General features: G+C 40.0%; 1 protein-coding gene across 1 annotated transcript in view; it reads left to right on the top strand.

Annotated features, from left to right (window-relative positions):
• The window catches only part of abtb3b (ankyrin repeat and BTB domain containing 3b), a 71,820-nt gene that overhangs the window by 2,413 nt on the left and 48,060 nt on the right, over nucleotides 1-21,347 (top strand). The window lies entirely within an intron of this gene.

Genomic DNA, 21,347 nt, shown 5'->3' with positions numbered 1-21,347 from the left:
GATGGATGTTGTAAAAGCGCTGCTGTGACTCCTCTTGCAACAGGTTTACGTAATAAAAAAGGCCCTGGGGACGTATGTGCTGTTGTGCATTATGCAGAGTGATGCAAATAAAACTGAGTTATAGAAAGAGAGGGAGAATGAGAGACAGAGAGACAAAGTTAGAAAGACTGTGACTGTATTGATGAATCACCCACAGAAGAGAATAGTACTTCATTTTTACTGTGCCTTTTGTTTTAAGTGCATGTCAGTTGGTTTGCAATTTTCTTGCTTATTTGTTCACAGTGGTACAGGATTGTAGTTATTTAGTGAGACTCGTTTAGAGACAGGTGACAAATTACTAGAAAAACAAAGTACCTTAGTATGGTGTAAGGCCACCATGTGCCACAAGAACAGCTGTACCTGGTTCTCCAGTTTTCTTGGAACTCTGCTTTAGGACTGAAACATCATTCTTCCAGCATTCCCTAATTTGGTATTTTGATTATCTAACTTGTTTAGACTCTTCCATAAATGTTCAATTGTATGGTTATGAGGTGACTGCAAAGGCCATAGCAAACAATCCACATTTTCATACTCATCAAACCATTTGATGACCCTATGTGATCTATGGATGGGGCGCTATCATCCTGGAAAAGAGCGCTCACCTTAAAGATAATTTTCGGTGTAGGGGTCAAGCGTTCAGGCCTACCACAAACGCTCTCACTCACTTGTCAAGAACACAATGAAAATAATTCATCTGGATGTAGCCACATCTCTGTAGACCAGTGCCTAAGCTTTTTTTTGCACCACTGAACTGTCAAATGTGCATTCATCTTTGTAATGAGGGGTTTATACACTGCAACCCATCTAATATCCCTCTCTATGTAATTGTCAGGGCTGTTCTTGCTGACAGTCTGATCACGTCCTGCAAACATATTCTCAGTCACCTGAGGAACAGATCTTCTGCTTTCATTCTGCTACACATCACACTCACACAAGCATCATGTTTATCACATATGTTCTATGTTCAACACTGATTACTGATGTCTTTCTGATAGTTGTAATGCAGACTGAATTTCTTAATGAAACTCTACTCAGTTGGATATTCTTTGTGACTCCTGCCATCTGTGCCCCCTCTTTAAGTCCCTTAGTTTTTTTTCTTATGCTATCTTGACACAGAATCAGAATCACTTGAGCATGCTCAGCAGTTTTATACATGCTACATTGCATGATTGGATGATAATTGTTTAATTGTACCATGTAGTGCACCTGTGTGGAAGCATCTGCATTTTTGCTGTGTTTATCTACTCATTTATAAAAGCTTTTTTGCATAGCATGTGCATTTATTTGTAGTGATTGCAACACACACTGAATCTACACATGCAACAATGCCAGAATCGCCACATACAATTAAAAGTAGCACAATAGAACGTCAGAGCTTAGAGTATGAAGACACAATGCACAGTACTAAATATCAGGATTCACTCAGAAGGCACACTCAGGCCACTTGGCATGCGGTGAGGCTCCAGCTGTGGAAGAGGTGTGATGAGTGCTGACTGGTGTATCGGATTAGTGAATTGGATAAGATGCAAATAAAATATCTTGAGCATATGGAATATTGACATAAAGCTCAAGGCTAGGAAAATAACGTAGCGAATGAAATCATGCAATACCGTGTAATATAGCATTTTCTTAAAGGGTTAGGTAGTAATTATTGAAACACTAGCATAAAAATAAACATCAAAACACTAAAAATCAATATTTTAGATATGAATGTTTGAAAAGGTTTACAGCTTTACAGAGCTTATTGGTTCACCTATCTGTATTAGTGCATTTTTTGTCAGTTTTCAAATACTTTTAGCCTAGCACCTCAGCAGATACATGTTAGTGGCAAGCTAATGAACACAGTGAATCATTTAACAGCTACACAGAGGAAAAAACAATCTATAGCTTAATGAATCTTTAGAGGCAAAAGCAGTCTTAAAAGGAAAGTAAGAGTAGACCTACAATGAGGAGGTGGCAGGAAATTTGACTCCAAAATGAAGACATATTTCTGTATCTACATGATAGGAACTTGCTAGCAAAAAGTTGCCTAAGAGGTGATAATATAACAGAGTTCAAAAGCTCATCCCTTACCACATTTTCTGTTCTAATGGCAAGATCTCTAAACCTTAAAGCACCCTACAGAGACAGAGAAAGCTGAAACACAACATCATTTGTTTTCTTCCTACTAAAACCAAACAGCCATCCAGTCTGAAGGTGGTTTGACCTTACCAGAGTCGCTGCCTGCCAAACTGAACTTCTATATCGCTCTATCCATTCTCTCTGTCTTACTCAGCCAAGTGGGAGTAATTTAGGTGATTTATCCATATTATGCTAAAGCTAGTGACCCAGCTTTGTGAAGAGGACTTTATGAATATCTTGAGCCAAAGCTTATTTCTGTTTCTTTGTTGTCACAAATTCAATAAGGTGTTTTTCTTGTTTTAAGATTTAGGTTCAAATACCTTAATGATTTGCAAAGTCATTTTTAGAAGGGGGCTTCAGTTTCCCAGCAGCTTATAAAAGCTACACAGTTTGCTTTCTTGCAGCCAGATATATTAAAGGCCTGCTTGAAATCTATATAGTCAGTTTTAAACTTTATCTAAAATACATATATATATATTTGGGGGGGAAAAATTCCCAGCACGCCCCTGCGGGCGGTTTATCCTTCAAGCTCAGGTCCTCTACCAGGGGCCTGGGAGCTTGAGGGTCCTGCGCAGTATCTTAACTGTTCCTAGGACTGCGCTCTTCTGGACAGAGGTCTCCGATGTTGTTCCTGGGATCGGTTGGAGCCACTCACCTAGCGTGGGAGTCACTGCACCTAGTGCTTCGATTACCACTGGGACCACTGTTACCTTCACCTTCCACATCTTCTCGAGCTCTTCTCTGAGCCCTTGGTATTTCTCAAGCTTCTCGTGTTCTTTCTTTCTGATGTTGCTGTTATTCTGAACCACTACATCGATCACTACGGCCGTCTTCTTCTGTTTGTCTATCACCACTATGTCCGGTTGGTTAGCCACCACCGGTTTGTCCGTCTGTATCTGGAAGTCCCACAGGATCTTAGCTCGGTCATTCTTCACCACCCTTGAGGGCATCTCCCATTTTGACCTCGGGACTTCCAGGAACAGCTAAGATACTGAGCGGGACCCTCAAGCTCTCAGGCCCAGGCCTCTGATAGCGAACCCAAACATATATATATATATATATACACATATTCATCGAGATCTCAGGGCCTCCTCTCACCATGTGTGACTGTGTGTTATTTGCATTTGCAGGTGGGTGTTGGGTTTCCCTCCTTCAGCTGTGGTATCTTGTCAGAACAGGAAACTATTCTATATGGTGGGATATTTCTTATGGCTCCCGCTAGAGCTAGGACACAGTGATTCTTTGATTACCTTAATGACGTGTGCATGTCAGAAAATGTCTAGTGGAACGTGATATCCACCACGCAGGGATATCTTCCACCCTGGGGACCAGTTTGTAACCACACTTTATGTGTGAAATGACTTTCAAGTCTGGGCAAATCTCATTTGGTTTTTCAAAGGAAAGTTTCACCCTAAAGACATTTAAATAGTTGTTGTTAGTGCACTTTGATATACTTGATCTGCTTTATTTGTATATTGGTGGCATTTCTCTTACCCTTACTCAAATAATTATTAATGGCATACAAATTGGACCAAGTATTCATAACCTCATGGCTAAATAGCAACCATTTACAGCTGCTATATTCAGCTTTTTATGTTTGAAAGGGGCTACTCTTTACTGTGTGTATATAAATGTCTTTAAGATCATTTCTTTGGTTTAATGGGTGGCAACTGTCAATGTTGTGGAAATAGAGTAGTCGAGCAATTACAGCCGAGAATGAAACAGATTTTGGTGCAAAGCAGAATACAATGCAAGAGTACTGTGCTTATTTTATAGATTTCCAGTAGCCCGACTCCAAAAACGGCAATCAGTGATAACATTAGGGGTGTTGTCTTACAGCTGAATCTACTTTATAAGCATGATTATGTAATTGATTAATAACAAACAGACCTTTTATACATTCAGCTAATGATTACTTAATGATCTTAACAGATGGAAAAAGACAGAACATCTTCTTATGGTTAGTATATAGAGTAACCAGAGATGCAAAATGATGTAACATTGGATTTATCAACAGAAATTCAATGCAGCAACACCTTGCATCTTTGTGGAAGTGTTGCCAAGTGCTTGGGAAATACAACACTCTCGAGAGGTAATTTGAGATCTTTTAAACAACAGGCGTGCTGCTCTGTGGTATTGTTCTGCATGCATCCTTACTTTTTCTTCCATGATTAAAAAACAAAAAAAAACAAAAACCTTTGTACTAACCAATGCACACTGTTTTTAACCAGACCAAAAATAATACAACTTTCTCAGTAGGGCATACTGGAAAAATGTGTGAAATCACCAACTGAAAAGACAAATACAGAAAAAAGGGTTGTACAAAAAAAGTAAATTACAGCACTGAAGCACACCCATTGGAGAGCATTCTGCCATTACAGTGTGAAGTGCATAACAGAGGTGGGGGTTTCCTTTTAAAGTCTTAACAGCAGACCCTTCACTTAACATTTAACATTTACATTTACAAAATTTTGGTCATCATGCGAGACAAGCAGCTATCCAGTCGCTGAGTCTACAGTATGTGTGCTGTTGTAACAAGAATGCTTTACTGCTGTACGTTCAGATGTTTTAATTACGTTGGATCTCATCGCTGAAGTGCAAGAGCACTGGTCCAGCTACATTCCAGGTTTTTTGTTTCTTATTCACTTGCTGGTGTAGTTGTGCAAGGCTGGTGCCTGGTACACATGTGTGTGTGGCGAAGGCAGGGAGACAGGAATGACTGCGGTTAGCAGCCGTACCACTCTGTACTGGTGGAGACCAGTCCCAATTATGTCTGGAAGAAAGATATAATATATCTGTACTAGGGAAACCCTGACACAGCAGCATAGACTTGGTCATGTAAGGCAGCAACAGACACTGGCGAGTATTGAAACACACGCTCAAAGAGCCACACATGGCCAGGGGTAGATCTGGTTTTAATTGTAAGTTTTTAGGAGGGAATGAGGAATGCTGATGTGACATGGTGTCTGGCACAATGAGGGGGAGCTTCAGCCAAGTTAGCTTCAGTTGATTAAGAGGAGACAAGTGATAAAATGTAGTTAATTCTGTACCCAGCTGGCGGTGCCTGCAATGGGCTGTGCATCATTTTTTTTGTTCTTTAGCAGCCATCCTTTTTTCTTATGCACTTCACTGGATTGTATAAACTTTCCATTGCCCGTGCGAGCATGTGTGTGTGTGTGTGTGCGTACATACGTGTGTTGGTGCATTCGGCTAGTGAGCTGCCATGAAACTGCAGTCACTGCACACTGAAAAGGAGACACAAAAAATAATCGTAATACTGTTAATGTTGTCCCCTATGACTTTTCAATGATGAATTGATGAAACTGCGTCTTGTTATTGTTATTTTTTCTGAAGAACAAGAGCAGGACAAAACAATACAATCGCCTCCAAAATAATCAATATTTATGAAAAATCACTTCATGGGTAAAACCCCCTGAACCACTGAGTGATGAAATTTAAGAAAACACTACTGGAGCTGCGGCAGCATTGACTAATTTAGCTCATTTTTATGCTTGACCTTTCCTACCAAAAAGAGATTTACTCCATTACAGCCCTGGCAGTGTTAACCCAGAAAGTGTGCACTTATTGCTATAAACTCACTCAGCATAATGTTTTTAGTTTCATGTTTACTGCCCGTGGAAGAGCTTTGCTATTTTTTTCATGCCAGGATGACAATATCAAGGGAGCTTTAGCCGTTTTATTTCTGTCTTTGGGGTAAATTTGTTTCCCTCTGGACCAAATTGTCTGAGTGTTTTTTAGTAAGTTTTCCCAAAGCACAGATGGAAAGTTTACCTTTTGCAGTGTAGACACTAAAAATATGCCACTGCTGTGCAAGAATAGTTTGATAATTACTCTGCATCCAGTAAATCTGTGGCTAAGAATGAATTGTTCAAGATGTCGACTTTGGAAGAAAAGCAATGAGAGAGGAAGCGGCACAGATGGCAAGGATCAAAACAGGAAAATCCATAAGAGAAGCTGTGGGTGACAGATGAGACCTATACAAGCAATGTCTCCTGCTTATTATAGCAGGAAGAAAAGTCTGCGCAAACAAGTACCAGCAAGTGGATTAGCTAAGGTGAAGCATCAGTATCTATTACATTTTTTTGCAGCTCTGAATTCCTTTTGTTGTATAGAGGGAAATGATCCTATTTAAGTAACATCCAGTGTGGCTGGAAAATATGAAGAAAATACTGGTAAACAAGCTTTGAACTTGTTTTCCCTCTTTGATGTGAGCCGAGCAAAACTCGAAGAAATTGTCTTGTCACTGGTAGAAAAAGTGATTTGTGTGTTAAAGACAGCTGCATGTCAGGACATACCGGATTCACAGTTGGTGAACTGTGAACCAAATTCCAAGATATTTACATAAACAGATTCATGCATGCATCTCACACACACAAATACACACACACAACACTTCCATCGTCTCCCATCAGATAAATGCTGCAATCAGCAGAGCGTGCTTTCGGCTAACACAATGCGCCATCCCGTGTTGTGAGCAGCACCAGTAACAAGCTTCGCTGTGCTAATACATTTAGGCCCGTATCATCTAACCTGTTGTTGTTTGATCACAGTAAGACAACAATGAGAGGCAGCAAATGTTGCAGATCATTTCATTGCGAGAAATCCATTTGCAGTGACAGTTAGCTTCCTCTAGATGGGTCTGGTTAATGTTTAGCTGATAATATTAAAGAAGTTTATTTGCTCAGAGGACCTAGTGACACCTGTTTAACAAATGTTTAGATGATTCCTTTGATTTAAACGCTCACACTTCTCACGGAGGAGGGGTTTGTTTATATATCAACCAGGGCTGGTGTAATAATTTTACTGTGCGGGAGCGGTTGTGTCTTCCTGACATCGAGCTCCTTTCAGTATCTGTCAGGCCTTTTTACTTACCGAGGGAGTTCCCTCAAATTTTTGTCACTGTTGTTTACATTCATCCTAAGGCTGACGTTAAAGTTGCTGCCGATGCCATTTTTAAAGTGGTACGCAATCTGCAGACTCTCTCACCGGATGCTCCTAATTTTATTCTTGGTGATTTTAACAATTGTAATCTTAAGAAATCACTGAACAATTTCTTTCAATATGTCACTTGTCCTACAAGGAATAACAAAACGCTGGATTTGTGTTATGGACCAATTAAGGCGGCATATAAGTCTGTGGCTGGACCTGCGCTAGGTTCTTCGGATCACAATGTTATTCACCTCCTCCCTGCTTACAGAAGTGAAGCGGACTAATGTCTGGACAAAAGACAGTTGTGTAGCCCTTCAGGGGTGTTTTGATTGCACTGACTGGTCCTTGTTTCAAGAGAGCACTTCTGATTTGGATGAACTCACTGATGTGGTGTGTAGCTACATCTCTTTTTGCAGACTCTGTGGTTCCAGTCAGAGAATTTAAGACTTTCCCTAATAACAAACCGTGGCTCTCTAAAGATATTAAGGATCTGATTCTTAAAAGGAAAATTGCTTTTAACAAGGGAGACGTTCCCACTATGAGAATATTGAGGAAGGAGGTGAGGGCTGCAATAAAGATCGCCAAGATGAGGTACAGAAATAAGATTGAGGCAGAACTCAGCAGTAACAACCTCAAAAGAGCTTGGCTTGGTATGAAAACAATGGCAGGGCTACACACGAAAGGTAAAACTAGCATTACTGGCTCTGACTTCTTTAGTGATGAAGACATTTGAGAAGATAATTAAGAAGGAGATTTTAATGTATGTTGAACACCATCTTGACCCCTTCCAGTTCGCCTATAGAGCAGGGAGAGGTGTGGAGGATGCTGTTGTCACACTCCTGCATCTCTTGTATAAGCATCTTGAGGCCCCCCACACCCATGCAAGATTATTATTTGCTGACTTTTCATCTGCATTTAATACAATTCAACCCCTCTTACTTGCTGACAGGCTTTACAATCATTTCAAGCTTGACACTAGTCTGGTCGGCTGGGTGACAGACTTTCTGATCAATAGGTCACAATGTGTGAGGGTGAATCATGTATTTTCTGATGTGCTTTCCTCCTCCACTGGATCACCCCAGGGTTGCTGCCTCTCTCCCCTTCTGTTCATTCTGTACACGAATGAGTGTCGCAGCAATTTCACAAACAGACACATCCTGAAGTTTGCTGACGACACAGTAATCGTCAGTCTTCCAGTGGGGGACGAGTCAGGCCATGGACAGGTTGTAGATGATTTTGTGAATTGGTGTGATGAGTCCTTCCTTTCACTTAATGTGTCAAAAACTAAAGACATGATTATTGATTTTACGAAGTCCTCTTATAGCTCATCACCCACTATCATTAAAACTGCCGATATTGGGATCGTTGAGAGTTATAAATATCTAGGTGTGGTACTTGACCATAAACTGTGTTTTGAATCTCATGCTGATGCCACTACTAAAAAAGTTCAACAAAGACTGTTCTTTTTAAGAAAAATGAGATCTTTTAATGTCTCATCTGAGATGTTGTCCTTGTTTTATAGAAGTTTTATCGAATCTGTGATGTCTTTTTGTATCGCTGCCTGGTTTGGTAACCTGACGGTGAAGAATAAGAATCGGTTGGGACTTCTGGTAAAAACTGCTAGCAAAATTTCAGGGCGCTGGCAAGATGGACTTTTGGCCATTTACAATAGAAATGTGCTTAGAAAGGCTCATTCTATTATTAATTGTGTGAACCATCCACTTCACAGTGAGTTTGAGTTGTTGCCTTCCAGTCGCCGTTTTAGAGTACCTCCGAGGAGGACTAAAAGACTCCAGGTCTCTTTTATCCCTACTGCGTCTTGTCTCCTTAATGGCAAATAATTGTCCTTGAACTTTCTATCATTATTATTGTTATTATTATTTTATAGTATTGTTCTGTTTATTTTTATCCTCCTGCTGCTAAACTAATTTCCCCTTGAGGGACAATAAAGGAATTGAATTGAATTGAATTGAATAAGATTGGGGAAACCTAGAGACCCGGTGCACCTAAACGCGTAGTGAGGGTGTGCTGGGAACGCCTAGCAGAGGCCCCAGTCTGTGAGATCAGAGTTGAGCAGAGCTTCAACAGCATTCCAAGGGAGACTGGGGACATTGAGTTCGAATGGACCATGTTCAGCATTTCCATTGCTGAAGCTGCTGCATTGAGCTGCGGCTGCAAGGTGGTTGGTGCCTGTTGTGGTGGTAATCCCCAAACCAAATGGTGGACACCAGAGGTGAAGGGAGCCACCAGGCTGAAGAAGTCCTATCGGGCCTGGTTAGCCTGTGGGATTTTGGAAGCAGCTGACAGGTACCGACAGGCCAAGCGGAATGCGGCTCAGGCAGTGGCTGAAGCAAAAACTTGGGTGTGGGAGGAGTTCGGAGAGGCCATGGAAAAAGACTTTCGGACTGCCTCGAAGAGATTCTGGCAAACCGTCAGGTGTCACCTGAGTAGAGCCACTGCTCCTCCACATCGAAAGGAGCCAGCTGAGGTGGTTCGGGCATCTGACAAAGATGCCACCTGGGTAAGGTTTTCCGGGCATGTCCCACTGGGAGGAGGCCCCGGGGCAGACCCAGGACACGCTGGAGAGATTATATCTCTCGGCTGGCCTGGGAATGCCTTGGTGTTTCCCCGGATAAGCTAGAGGAGGTGGCTGGGGAGAGGGAGGTCTGGGCTTCTCTGCTTAGGCTGCTGCCCCTGCGACCTGGCCCCGGATAAAGCGGAAGAAGATGGATGGATGGATGGATGGATGGAAACCTGCAGTCAGCTGAGACTGAAGAAGTCACTTGGATGAGTGACGAAACATTTCTCCCATAAAACGCTACGTCCAAATGAACAGAATCAACTTTTGGAGATGTAAATAAAGACGGAAAAAAAATGTGACTTGTGTTTATTCTCTTTTGTCTTGGAAGTTAGATGAAAAATATCCAAGTTCATATACCTTTTGCAGGGTAAATGTAAAGGCACAGCTTGTGGACTGGAAGCGTCACATAATAATAGAAAAGGAAAGGAGCTTTGCCTGCCTGTCTAAGGAAACCACATTCACATATTATCAATTTTACAGCTTGCTTAGTAACAAAAACTGTGTTATTGTAGGATCTACCTTATTATATAAAGCACCTTAAGGCCACTGTTGTTGTGATTTGGTGCATATAAATAACGTTGAATTGAACTGAATGGAAGAAAATAGGTTGGCTGTGTTTTTACTTATGCTAGACATTGCTTAGTTGCAGTCAAAACAAACAAATGAACAAACATAAGACCACTTGTATCCTTTCAGAAATAATTATCTTATTGTATCCCCCAAAGTTGTCAGTGTCCTGAACATTTACTAGGGATTAGTCATAGTGGACACACTTTTGCGGTGACTGAGTCATTAGGGTGAAACTGAGTTTGAATTTCTGAATTAACATACTAACAGTATTCTGACCTTTGATCAAGAAACTAAGCTGCAAAGTTGGAAATTTTCCACTCCTGTGAAAGAGGAAATACATAGGACGCTACATGTTAGCAACACTGATGCTTGTTTTTATTTACACTTTTTCATATACAGAATTTTTAGCTTACGTTTTGATGTGACAGAACCAATTACTCATTCAAAGTTACATTGAATGTAAAAGCACTGGATACAACTCAACAAGCCTTTATCTGAACTGCAAGATTTGTTATGTAATATTTGAGGCCAAAGGGTCATATTGGATTATACTTTTTTCCCTTTGATATCCATTTCTGTAACTTGGGTCTGTATTGACTGATGCTGAAAATTCATTTTGATTCAGTACGTCACATGCACACTCTGCTGGGTTAAACACTTTAAATACTGTAAACAGGTTCCACACTGATTTGCACCAGTTGTTGTGTAAGAACATAACTTTGCATGCTGATAGTAGTTTGGTATCAAAATGCAGTGGGACCCTTAAAATCGGAGAAAACAACCAAACGTGATTACATCAACCTCAAAATGTCCACTTTCAATCAATCTGCTTCACTGGCAGTACTTGTAAATCAGTAACCGTTTTTCTAGCATTTCTTAGACTTAAACTCTGCAATCACCTGCATGGGTCTTAATTCAGTTCAATTCAATTTTATTTATATAGCACCAAATTACAACAACAGTCATCTGAAGGCGGTTTATATTATAAGGTAGAGACCTACAATAATGGAGAGAAAAACCCAACAATCAAGATGTCTATGTTCTAATCTTATATGGAGAGATTAGGTAGAAATGTAACTTTCTGGGGAAATAACACACTGGAGTATAGGTTTGCAACAAAACATCGTCTCAGCTTTGAAGCATGGTAGAGGGAGCGTAATGTTTTGTGGCTCTCTTGTTCAACAGTGCCTTCCAATTATTGGAGTAACTAGGAATTCCAACCAAATCAATTTTACTCAGAGGTTAAACAAAATGGCAAGACAATAATTAAAAGCACAGAAGTAAGTCAACAACAGAATTAATGATAGTTTGATGTTGTGGAATAATCTGATCTTAATGCAGTTAATGGCCTGAAGAACTCTTTAACCAAGGTGTTTATTGTCCTTGACGATATATTTCCCTTCTGCTGTTATTTTTCTTTGTATGTACTGACTCTATTGTACTTTTTAGTCATTTTTTAATGAAGTGTGTACAGTTGTCTTTGAACATTGAATTGACTACAAGAGAGCTACATATTGGGGCTTAGTAGTCCTCAAACAGGCAGTAGATTTGCTGATACAGTACCGATTCTTTCTGCAGGACCAGTATCCTATTACCACCCATTTGAGCTCATACCATTGACCTTCAGAGTATGCGTGTGTCACTGCATATACCGTCAATGTATACCTGTTTGCACAAAGTGAATGCACTGTTTCTCATTCTGTTTTTCTCTGTGAAATTGCCTCAATCATAGTATGTTGCATAAGCGATATATCCAGCTGATTTTCCTAGGCCTAATCAAGATGTGAATGAACTGATGTCTTCTACTTGTCTGTCCTCACTTATTTCTCTGTCTTTTATCCTTTTGTCTCATTTATGCTGCTGCCCGATTTTTGCTTCTTCAATTTCCCCTGTCTGTTTCAGTCCGGCTTTCTCATTCAGTGCAGAGTGTGTGTGATAACAAATCACACAAACTCTGCCACTGCCTAGAAGGAGAACTGGTGCCGAGCTGAGGTAACCTTGTCCCGTCCTACATATCTGGCAGGGCTCTTATAGTTCTGTCAATGTAGACATGGAAGGCCCCATTGGGGAGCCCGGGGTGAGCACACGCTACACATGCAGACATATGTGTCTGAACCGTGACAGATCTCCTCCAAATTGAACCGCAGTCTGTAACTATAGTCTGTACTGTGGAGTGGAGTGGATGGTGGCATGTGTTGGTGATGTAAGCGAATTGGAAAAGTGTCAGACATCAACAACAAAATAAGCTCCACACATACAACACCAAACAGTTGGTTTTTGCTCGAAATGTGTTGAACATCTTTTTAGTCCTTCAGTCCAGCTGAATGAGTTTGCTCAACCCCCGACTGAACCAGCAACATGTGGTACAGATTACCACAGGAGAAGGTACATGTCGATTTTGCTCATGACATTTTTTATTACTAACATATGCTGGTTCCTGCTTTACTCCCACAGCATTGTCAAAGCGGATCAGAGACTGGCAGAACAACCGCAGTGAAAAGACAGATGCCAACAGTGACTGTAATGTCTACTCTTTTCTGAAAAAAAGAAAGAAAGAAACACTGAAACACCACACTGTACCTTTTGTTATTGCCGGCATTAGCGGTGAACAGTACCTAAACCCACATGATAAATATAACCGGGCACTAATGTGTCTAAGTCAGAGTTCTGCGTATTGTAATCATCATTCCTCTAACTTTCCTGTGGATAAATTATTTTCATTGCCATGTTGTGCTCTGCTAAACCCACTTTGTCCTATTTTCAAAAACTTTAGAGAAATTGGTAATTAATGACACACTTATGTGATGGCTACACATGAAGAAGATCTTTCAGAAATCTCTGTGGCAAATGGATTTAGACAAAGACTTAAAGTAAAATACTGCGAAAGAGTTAAATATCCTTTTTTAACCCCTTTTTGACAGCCTCTTTGCAGTTCAGCTTTATGTCTTCATAGTGCAACATAAGACAGCTTGTGTTTATACACTCACCAAATTATTATCTTTTACAATACACACTCACGTGAGAAACTATAATTATGTCTTTGGGTTAGAGTCAGTTTAAAGCAGCTGTTGATTGTGTCGTTTAATACTGCCTACTTCCCAATTAAGGAGTTCAGTGTAATAGAATTTATTGTGAACTTATCGACAAAGTGTAGAAACACTTTCAGACGATACTCAGCTCATTTTCTCTGCACCACTAATTACGTCATTGCTCACAGCTAAAACCTGACAGAACACCTGCTGAAAAAAGTTAATGTGGCATGCTTTTTTTTATTATACTGAGTGTGTTTTCTCGATTAATTCTTAAAATCATCTTAGAATAGTTCATGTTATGATATGCTCCTCTCATTCCTCATTCCGCTGTGTTTTTTCCATTGTTGAAATACATGATGGTATGTATTAACATTTATTATTTGGACAAAAAGTATTGGACCACATCTCTTAATCTCTCACTTCAGTTGTTTTTAGTCCCATTGCCAAAGTTGTATAAAATCAAGCACCTGGCAATGCACTTTACAAACATTTGGGAAAGAATGAGTCGTTCTAAAGAGCTCGTTTAATTCAAGTGTGGTGCTCTAAAAGGACGTATGCACAAGTCAGTCTGTGAAATGTATTTCCTCCTGGTATTATTGAAAAGTGTTTAGAAACCACAGCAACTCAGCCACAAAGTAGCAGACCATCTAAAATCACAGAGCATGGGCAAGTAGTGCGTAAAAGTCGCCAGCATGGCTAAGTCAATAACTACAGAGTTACAAGCTTCCTCTGGCATTAACGTTAGCGCCAAAACTGTGCACCAGGAGCTTCATGGTTTCTATGTCTGAACAGCTCCTTCATGTGTAATGTGTAGGTGGCCCACTACTTTTGTCAGAATAATGTATTTGGTTAGCATCCAGTAGTTTTCATCAAGCATTGTGGGATACTTTGACTCCACTATCCATGGGGCATGCAGTCAGTTCAAGTAAGGCGAGCTGCTTTTAAATCTCTACACAAATTAATAAAAATTAAAAGGTATAATGACAACCACTGTACTACACTAGAAAGTGACAAAGTGTCTGACACAGTTGATGTCTTGTTTCAGTAACAAGCTATATAAAGGATAGTGTTTAAGTTTTAATAATACTGTAAATACTGTAAGTTAGATCTGTTCTGATAATCTGATGGTCAGGAACGAGCTGAACGTAATTAAACACCATAATAACAACGATGGTGCTTCTGAGGTGCTGCTACAATCAGCTGTTGCTGCTTTTTCAAACACATTGTCTTGGCATGAAGCTTTAAACTTGCAAGTCATATAATTTGTTTCAGTGCAAAATACTGAAACATTTACAGACATTTTTGTTAAGAGGGTTTTTGACCACAGGGTGCCTTTAATAATTAAAGCTAATTTCTGGGAAACACTCACACTGCTACCACAGTACAATAGTGGTAAAAAGCCTCTAAAATGAGTCAACGTCATTATTATACTCTGTTGTTTTAGCTTAGCTGTTGTCGCTTGTTGGACAGACAGAGGTTGGGTGCAGTATCTGACTCATGGGATAGAAAGGAGTTAAGAGGATGACACGATGCTGCTGAGACAGGTGTGTCTGTCAGTTTTATACCTAGCATGATGTTGTACCAGCTCTGATGCACTAGAAGGCTGTTCACTTTCAGATTATCTTCAAACCTAATGAAAGATGCATGGATTGGGGAATTTTCACGATTTCCAAGAATCACATGACTATTTTGTATTTGAGCATCTGGAACTGAATCATCTTTGATGCCTCAGAGTTAAAGTATCTACACTTTCTTACTCATCTCATTTAGCTCGAGGCTTCTGTTTTCTTATGGGAAATATGCCGAATGTGATAATTCAAACATTTTTTCATCCTCCGCTGGAAGAAATAAGACATGGTTTATCCTGTATCTGATTACAAAGATAAGACCTTTGTCATTGGGGTTGAAGGAGATTCATGCAACAGTTGCACCATTAGTTAGATCCCCATATACCGTTCCAAACATAAGTCTTCAATACATGGTGTACACGAACGGAGGAATGTAGCTCCAAAGAGTTTTGAAATAAGGCTTACTGGCATACAAAGGCCCACCTCAGAAAATTTCAAAATCAGACTCCTTCTTCTTCCAGGATATAAATTATTGATGGTCTCCAGGCGATGATGACTGCAAAACCGATTTCTGCTGGTGTAACCTTTTGCACACCTGCAGAACATATTGTGAATGAAGTGATAACTTCAGCTGGCTGCACTAGCACAAAGACCCCAAGCATAATTTTCAAGCGTGTGTTGTGTACTTCGTGAGATCATACGGCATTATTGAAAAAGAGAAGGGGGGAAGAAGAGTAGCAGATAGAGGGCAGGGCATAAAAACACTGGGACCGAGGGCTCAAAAACAGAAGACTGCACATTTTGTATGTCAGATGACAGAGGGCTGAGTCGAGATCTGAAGTGAACTATTAGGGCTGACACTGCTGGCAGGGAAAGCTGCATCCATCCAGTTTTGTCTCCTTGCTTGCCTGTCAGTGGCTTGAACCAAGCAGTCTAAGCGCCATCGAAAACAGCGCAGCCACAGTGACAGTAAAGTCCAGCACTCAAAAAAGATGCATGACAACTACTCAGAGAGGGAGGCAGGAGCTGCAGCAGTACAATGAACTACTGATGAATGCACTTATTCAAAAGGAGACAGCTGGACGTATAAGAGGATGTCCTTTTACGTACCAGCTGTAATAACAACACAGCAAAGATTTGATTTTTATGTTTTTCATCTCAAACACGCTCCTACGATAATGACCCCTAATTAGTAGGCTTCATATTCTATCAGTCCGTGCTTCTGCCTCACAACATTACGAAACCGAGATCAAAACTGTGATACAGATGTCCGCAGTATCCTATCTTGGCTCCATTTTTCTGTACCGTGATACCCATGTAGAGTTGTTAATGCTTTGGGATGGTTAAATGGTAATAATCTCTCTGGCAGCAAGTGAACTGGAATTGCTCTAAAGTAATAGAGATAACTTTTTGTTCATGATCCAATCATAACGGAGCGATCAGGCCTGTGGTAAAATTTGTAATCCATTCCTTCTAAAGAAAAAAACGAGGGACGAACTAAACCATGGTTTTGGAAAATTGTTACACTCCTAATCTGTGCTGCTCCTTTGCACTTTACAAATGGCCTGGTGTATACATTGCGTGCCTTACATAATTACGTTGCATTTCTGTGCAGAAGTGAGATAAACTTAACAGCACTGCCAAATAATTTCTTTAAGCACCAGTGTTGTCTTGGCCTTTTTTATCTTGATGATGCGCTCTCACACCCAAACGCTCAGCACAGTTTTAAGTTGTAAGGCAAATTCCTCTGTAAAAAATGGGTTGCAGGCACTGGAGATAAAGACCCTGCCCTTTGGCCTCTGCTGCTACTTCTGGCTGTTTGATAACAAAAACAAAGGCAGAGAGAAAAAAACTCCTCGGGGTTGACGAGTGATGTCGACCCCAGTGTGACCCTCTGTGGGGGCAAAGAGATTATCAGATAGACATCATAGTGTCTGTTTTAACTGGTGCAGCTGAGGAGGCGATGCTTTATCTCGAACATCAGAAACCGAATACTCTGCTTCTTCGTGCTAAGCACACTGTCTATACGTAGCGCTGATTTTCAGACTGATTGTGGCTTTAATGGATAAAATGAAGCCGGATTCACGCTGATCAAAAAGAGTGGGAGCATTCTTCTTGTCAATGTTTGGAAATTGCAGTGAGAGAGTTTAATGCTATATACCGCTGTAGACCTACATATTTAGATTTAGCTTTGTGGGCTTACCCATGCCTTACAGTGACTGATTTGAGTGATAGCGCAGCATATTGTTCTGAAGAAGAACATTCTCGCCGCTGCTCTAATGTCAGAGCGTGTACTTGGATCAGTCAAGGATCTAAGTGTATACTATGATATGATTTTCTCCATGGACAAGGATTACTGCTGAAGATTCAAAAGAGATACGAGTTATTTGCATATTAATTCTGACAGGATGAGAGTGAGTCTGTTTCTTTCAAAAGGCATACTGGATTTTACTGACTTGCTTGTACCCAGATTCATGTTAAGCACAGATATTGTGAAGGTTACGAGCAAACAGATGCTTGACAGAAAGGGTTATTTTATGTATAATCGAAGTCAGGTAACCATGAGTGTATAATTTGTGTGCAGAGATTTGAAATGTGTCCCCTTTGTGATGCAGATTCATGCAAATAAATCATGTCTAACTTATCACATGAGGTCTGCCTCTCAAGGCCTGATTGTCAGCAGGAGAAAAACGAGAGCATTGCAAGGATGAATTTGATCTGCTCAGAGACCTGGGACAGATAAATCTTTCAGTTACTTCCAGATGACAAAGTCACATTTTCAAGATTTTTTTTATTTCTTACCAGAAATGTTGACATTTGGGATCAAGTAGATGAGTGTGATAAGCTTCGTGATAAGCACTTATATAGAGCAGCTAATGGTTTCAAATGATTGAAAGTCCTATTAAAATGTCCCCTCCTAGGAGTTAAAGGTAAAAACAGTTATGACTTAAAGCAGAATTTGGATATCTCAGTATAAAACAGGTTTACATAGTATATAGAGTCACACCTAAACAGACCAGTCATAATTTTTAGATTTATTGGGCAATGAGAGTTCAGCCTATCATGTCATATTTGACTTCAGATTCAGAAGTGTAAGAGCTCCTTGTATGACTCCTTGAAACTGTCAGAAAAGACTTATACAGCTCATCTTTGAAGCAAAACGCTTTTGTTTTTTTAAGTGTCCACCATTTTTGAATTTCTGAGTGATGTTGGATGCATGGATTTGATGCAGCTTCCCTCAAAACCCTATAAAATTCACACATCATAAGTACAAATCATGACCAGAGGAGAAGTAACTCTAGATATATCTAGTGGATTCACTCTGCACCGCTGGCAGGGTCTCAGTGGAATTTAAACCTCATTAAGAAACCATGAAAATATGCTTTACTTTGAAAATCAAACCTACTATATTTCTGTACACATGGAAACTGCATAACACAGCTAGCACTCTGATTTGCTGAGCTCTTCTCGTGTATTGCAGGCGCATTGGAGCCACTCTGAGAAAAATTATGAGGTGGCAATAATACTTACTCTGTACCAAGGCGGCTGGCTTCAACAGTCGAATTCAGTGGTAAAATAATATCCTCAGTCTGTGTACAAGCTAGAAATTCTGCATTTAATATCCTAAAAAAGCAGTTTTAACCAAACAAACACACTCACATAGCCACTATTACACTGCCTGTGTTCTCTACTGTTATTTTGTATTTGCTAGAAATGTTAGCTGTTCTATATGAGGACTTTGTCTGGATCATCAAATGTGCTTTTGATTTGTAGTCGATGGCCCCGAAGCCCATAATGATGTGTCTTTAACAGCGTACAACAGCTGAACTCTGAGGGCCCAAAACCACTGCAGTGATATCACTATGTTGCAGCTCAGGATGAAGGAAGCTTTAAAAAACATCTTTTAAAAAAAAATAAAAGCAAGCCACATCATATTATCTGTTCTGTGTTTATGAAATGAACTCCACTTAATTAGTTGATTCTGTCCTTGTAAGTAAACACAAGCTGCTCCTTCACAGTATCAGTGCTGCCTGCAGGGGACATTTTCTCATTTCTAATCATTAATTGCTCATTTGCGTCTGATTCGTATGGGTTTCACATGTTCACTTGGAGCTTTGCTAATAAAAAATTGCCCCATGACATCACAGCACAATGCGCCTCTCCGGATCCATTTGGATGAGACAGCATACCGAACAGAGAGGACCCACATGCTTGAGTTGTGGTTGTGTTGGTTTTGGGGTTTTTTGTCCCATGGTGTAATGAGGGAAAAATGGCAAAGATCCACATGAAGAAAGATTTGTCATGAGAACAACATTCAATGATCCACAAGCAAGAAGTCCCCCAAGCACGCTTTGCGATGACAACATTAAATTTGCTCATCCGGAGGTCTTTTCTTTCTTTCTTTAGTGAGTTATTCAAGAAATGCATCTTATAGGAAAGTAAGATGAATTTCCTGTCCTTGATCATGCCTTTGTGTGCATGAGATCAAGAGCGACTCGTGACCCCTCCTGATCTGTTATTAAAGTTTCTAAGAGGAATATTGTGGCAACATAGGACAACAAGAAACTGCACAGACCCATCGCTTATTTTTAATAGTTCTGTTTGACAGAGATGATTTCTGACACTGTATTATTTAGCATTATAGGCACTCTTAGATTAATTGCTTCTCCTCATGTTTCATGTGAGATTATTTAGGGTCATATTAACACGCAGACACAAAACTGACATACATCTGCTTCAAGGCTGTTAAAAAAAGCAAATTGAAGAATATGTCGAGACCTATTCCAAATAAGAAATTTGAACATTTACTACAACAATGAGGTCAGGGTCTAAATTGCTTGCCTGGCTTACACTGATGATAGAAGGGGAGCTGATATAGGTCACCTGGTTGAGCAGGTGAATCATAAGCCTGTTGCAGAGCCTGCTTTGAATCTTCCCTTATGCCATGATTCCCTGAGTGTCTTCCCTGCGCTCTCTCCCAGCTCTCCAAAAAGCGCCCCAAAAATAATAATGGTAGATGGGGAAAGGCACAGATCTGAGATTTGGCAACAAAGCCTGTGCTGATGACCGCAAAGTGAATTTTCTGTCTTACCTGTTCTGTTCTGCTAGTGTCAGGTTCCTCGAGGGGGAAGGAGATTAATATGTCATAATGTGTCTCTGATCCTTCTCCCTGTGTGCACTTTTTAAAAGTCTATGCTGTATTACCTATCCCCATATCCTCAATTTGATCCAGCTTTTAACTGAACTTAACAAGTGCAAAATTGCACTGAAGTAAGAGTACAAAAAAGCTTCATCACTCCTCTTCCTTAAAAAAAGAAAGCTGTTCTGTTAGTGCCATCTTCACACTGATAGAATCTTCTTTGTTGTGTGCTACGACACGTTCCTAGAGAAAAAGGGAGAAAGAGAGGCCTTATGAGACACTTGCACGTGCCTTAACATAATGGAATAGTCCATGTTTGTATGACCTTTGCACAAAATACAGACAGCCAATCAGTTTCTGTTCTTTTCTTTTCTTATTGTGAACTTTAATCATCCTAAAATAATAATGTGACTACAATAAAAAACAAAGAGAAAAAAATCAGTCCACGATCAGTAAAGTCAATCCTCCAACCCTTCAAGTAGCTACACAGTGGTGTTTGATCAGCATGTGTGGGATCAATGAGAATCGTCCTGTGAGTATTCAGCTGTGTGCGGATTTGAAAAATCATGACAGCGTACTGGCTATGTATGTCAGACTGACTCGTTATTGGGGCTACACAGATTCAACACACAGGAACACAATATCAGGAACACAAAAGTCCAGTGCAATTTCATTTTGGCAACGTGCAGACACCAAAATTGGCATATGTTCACACACAGAATCAGTCACTAAACATAGCCACAAGACCCTTCATAGAGGCAGTATTTATTGTAGAGCTATTTTATTGCATTGCCTCATATTGTATTTGTTTTGTTTTTGGGTTGACTCCCCATGGAGGCAGCTGTTTATTTGTGGCAAGTGTCATTACAGATATATGGAACAGAGAAAGGGCTGAGAGAGATTTCCATGCTCTACCTTTGTGCTAAGCTGAGTGTCTATTGGCTATTTATCCTACATATGGAACAATAATGGCATCGAATCCCAAAAGAGAAAAGGCGGAAGAATATTTCCCTCAAACATTTCCATTAATTGCACGGTTCCATTTTTTAAAACTAAAATCCGTATTGTAGTTTGTATTATATTAGATAGTGTATTGAAAAACTAATGTTAGCTGGAGCAATATAAATCAATTTTTTTCCATGCCTATTTTTGTGTAATGCTTCCAAAATATCAGAACACAGAAATATACTATATGTTTCCAATAAGTGCCCATATGGTGATTACAGTTTAAATCATACTTTGAGTGACTGTCTCTGTTGAAACATGACTATTATATGATGTAAAAAATTACATTCATGCCACATAAAACACAGAAGTAGCAAGAAGTACTTTTTCACTAAATATCC

This window comes from Rhamphochromis longiceps, linkage group LG7 (genome assembly GCF_057381845.1).
Source record: "Rhamphochromis longiceps isolate RC_006_pf linkage group LG7, R_longiceps_female_GT1.1, whole genome shotgun sequence".
Lineage (NCBI taxonomy): Eukaryota > Metazoa > Chordata > Actinopteri > Cichliformes > Cichlidae > Rhamphochromis > Rhamphochromis longiceps.
Note: the sequence above shows the minus strand (reverse complement) of the source record. Positions and strands in the feature narration are given on the sequence as shown.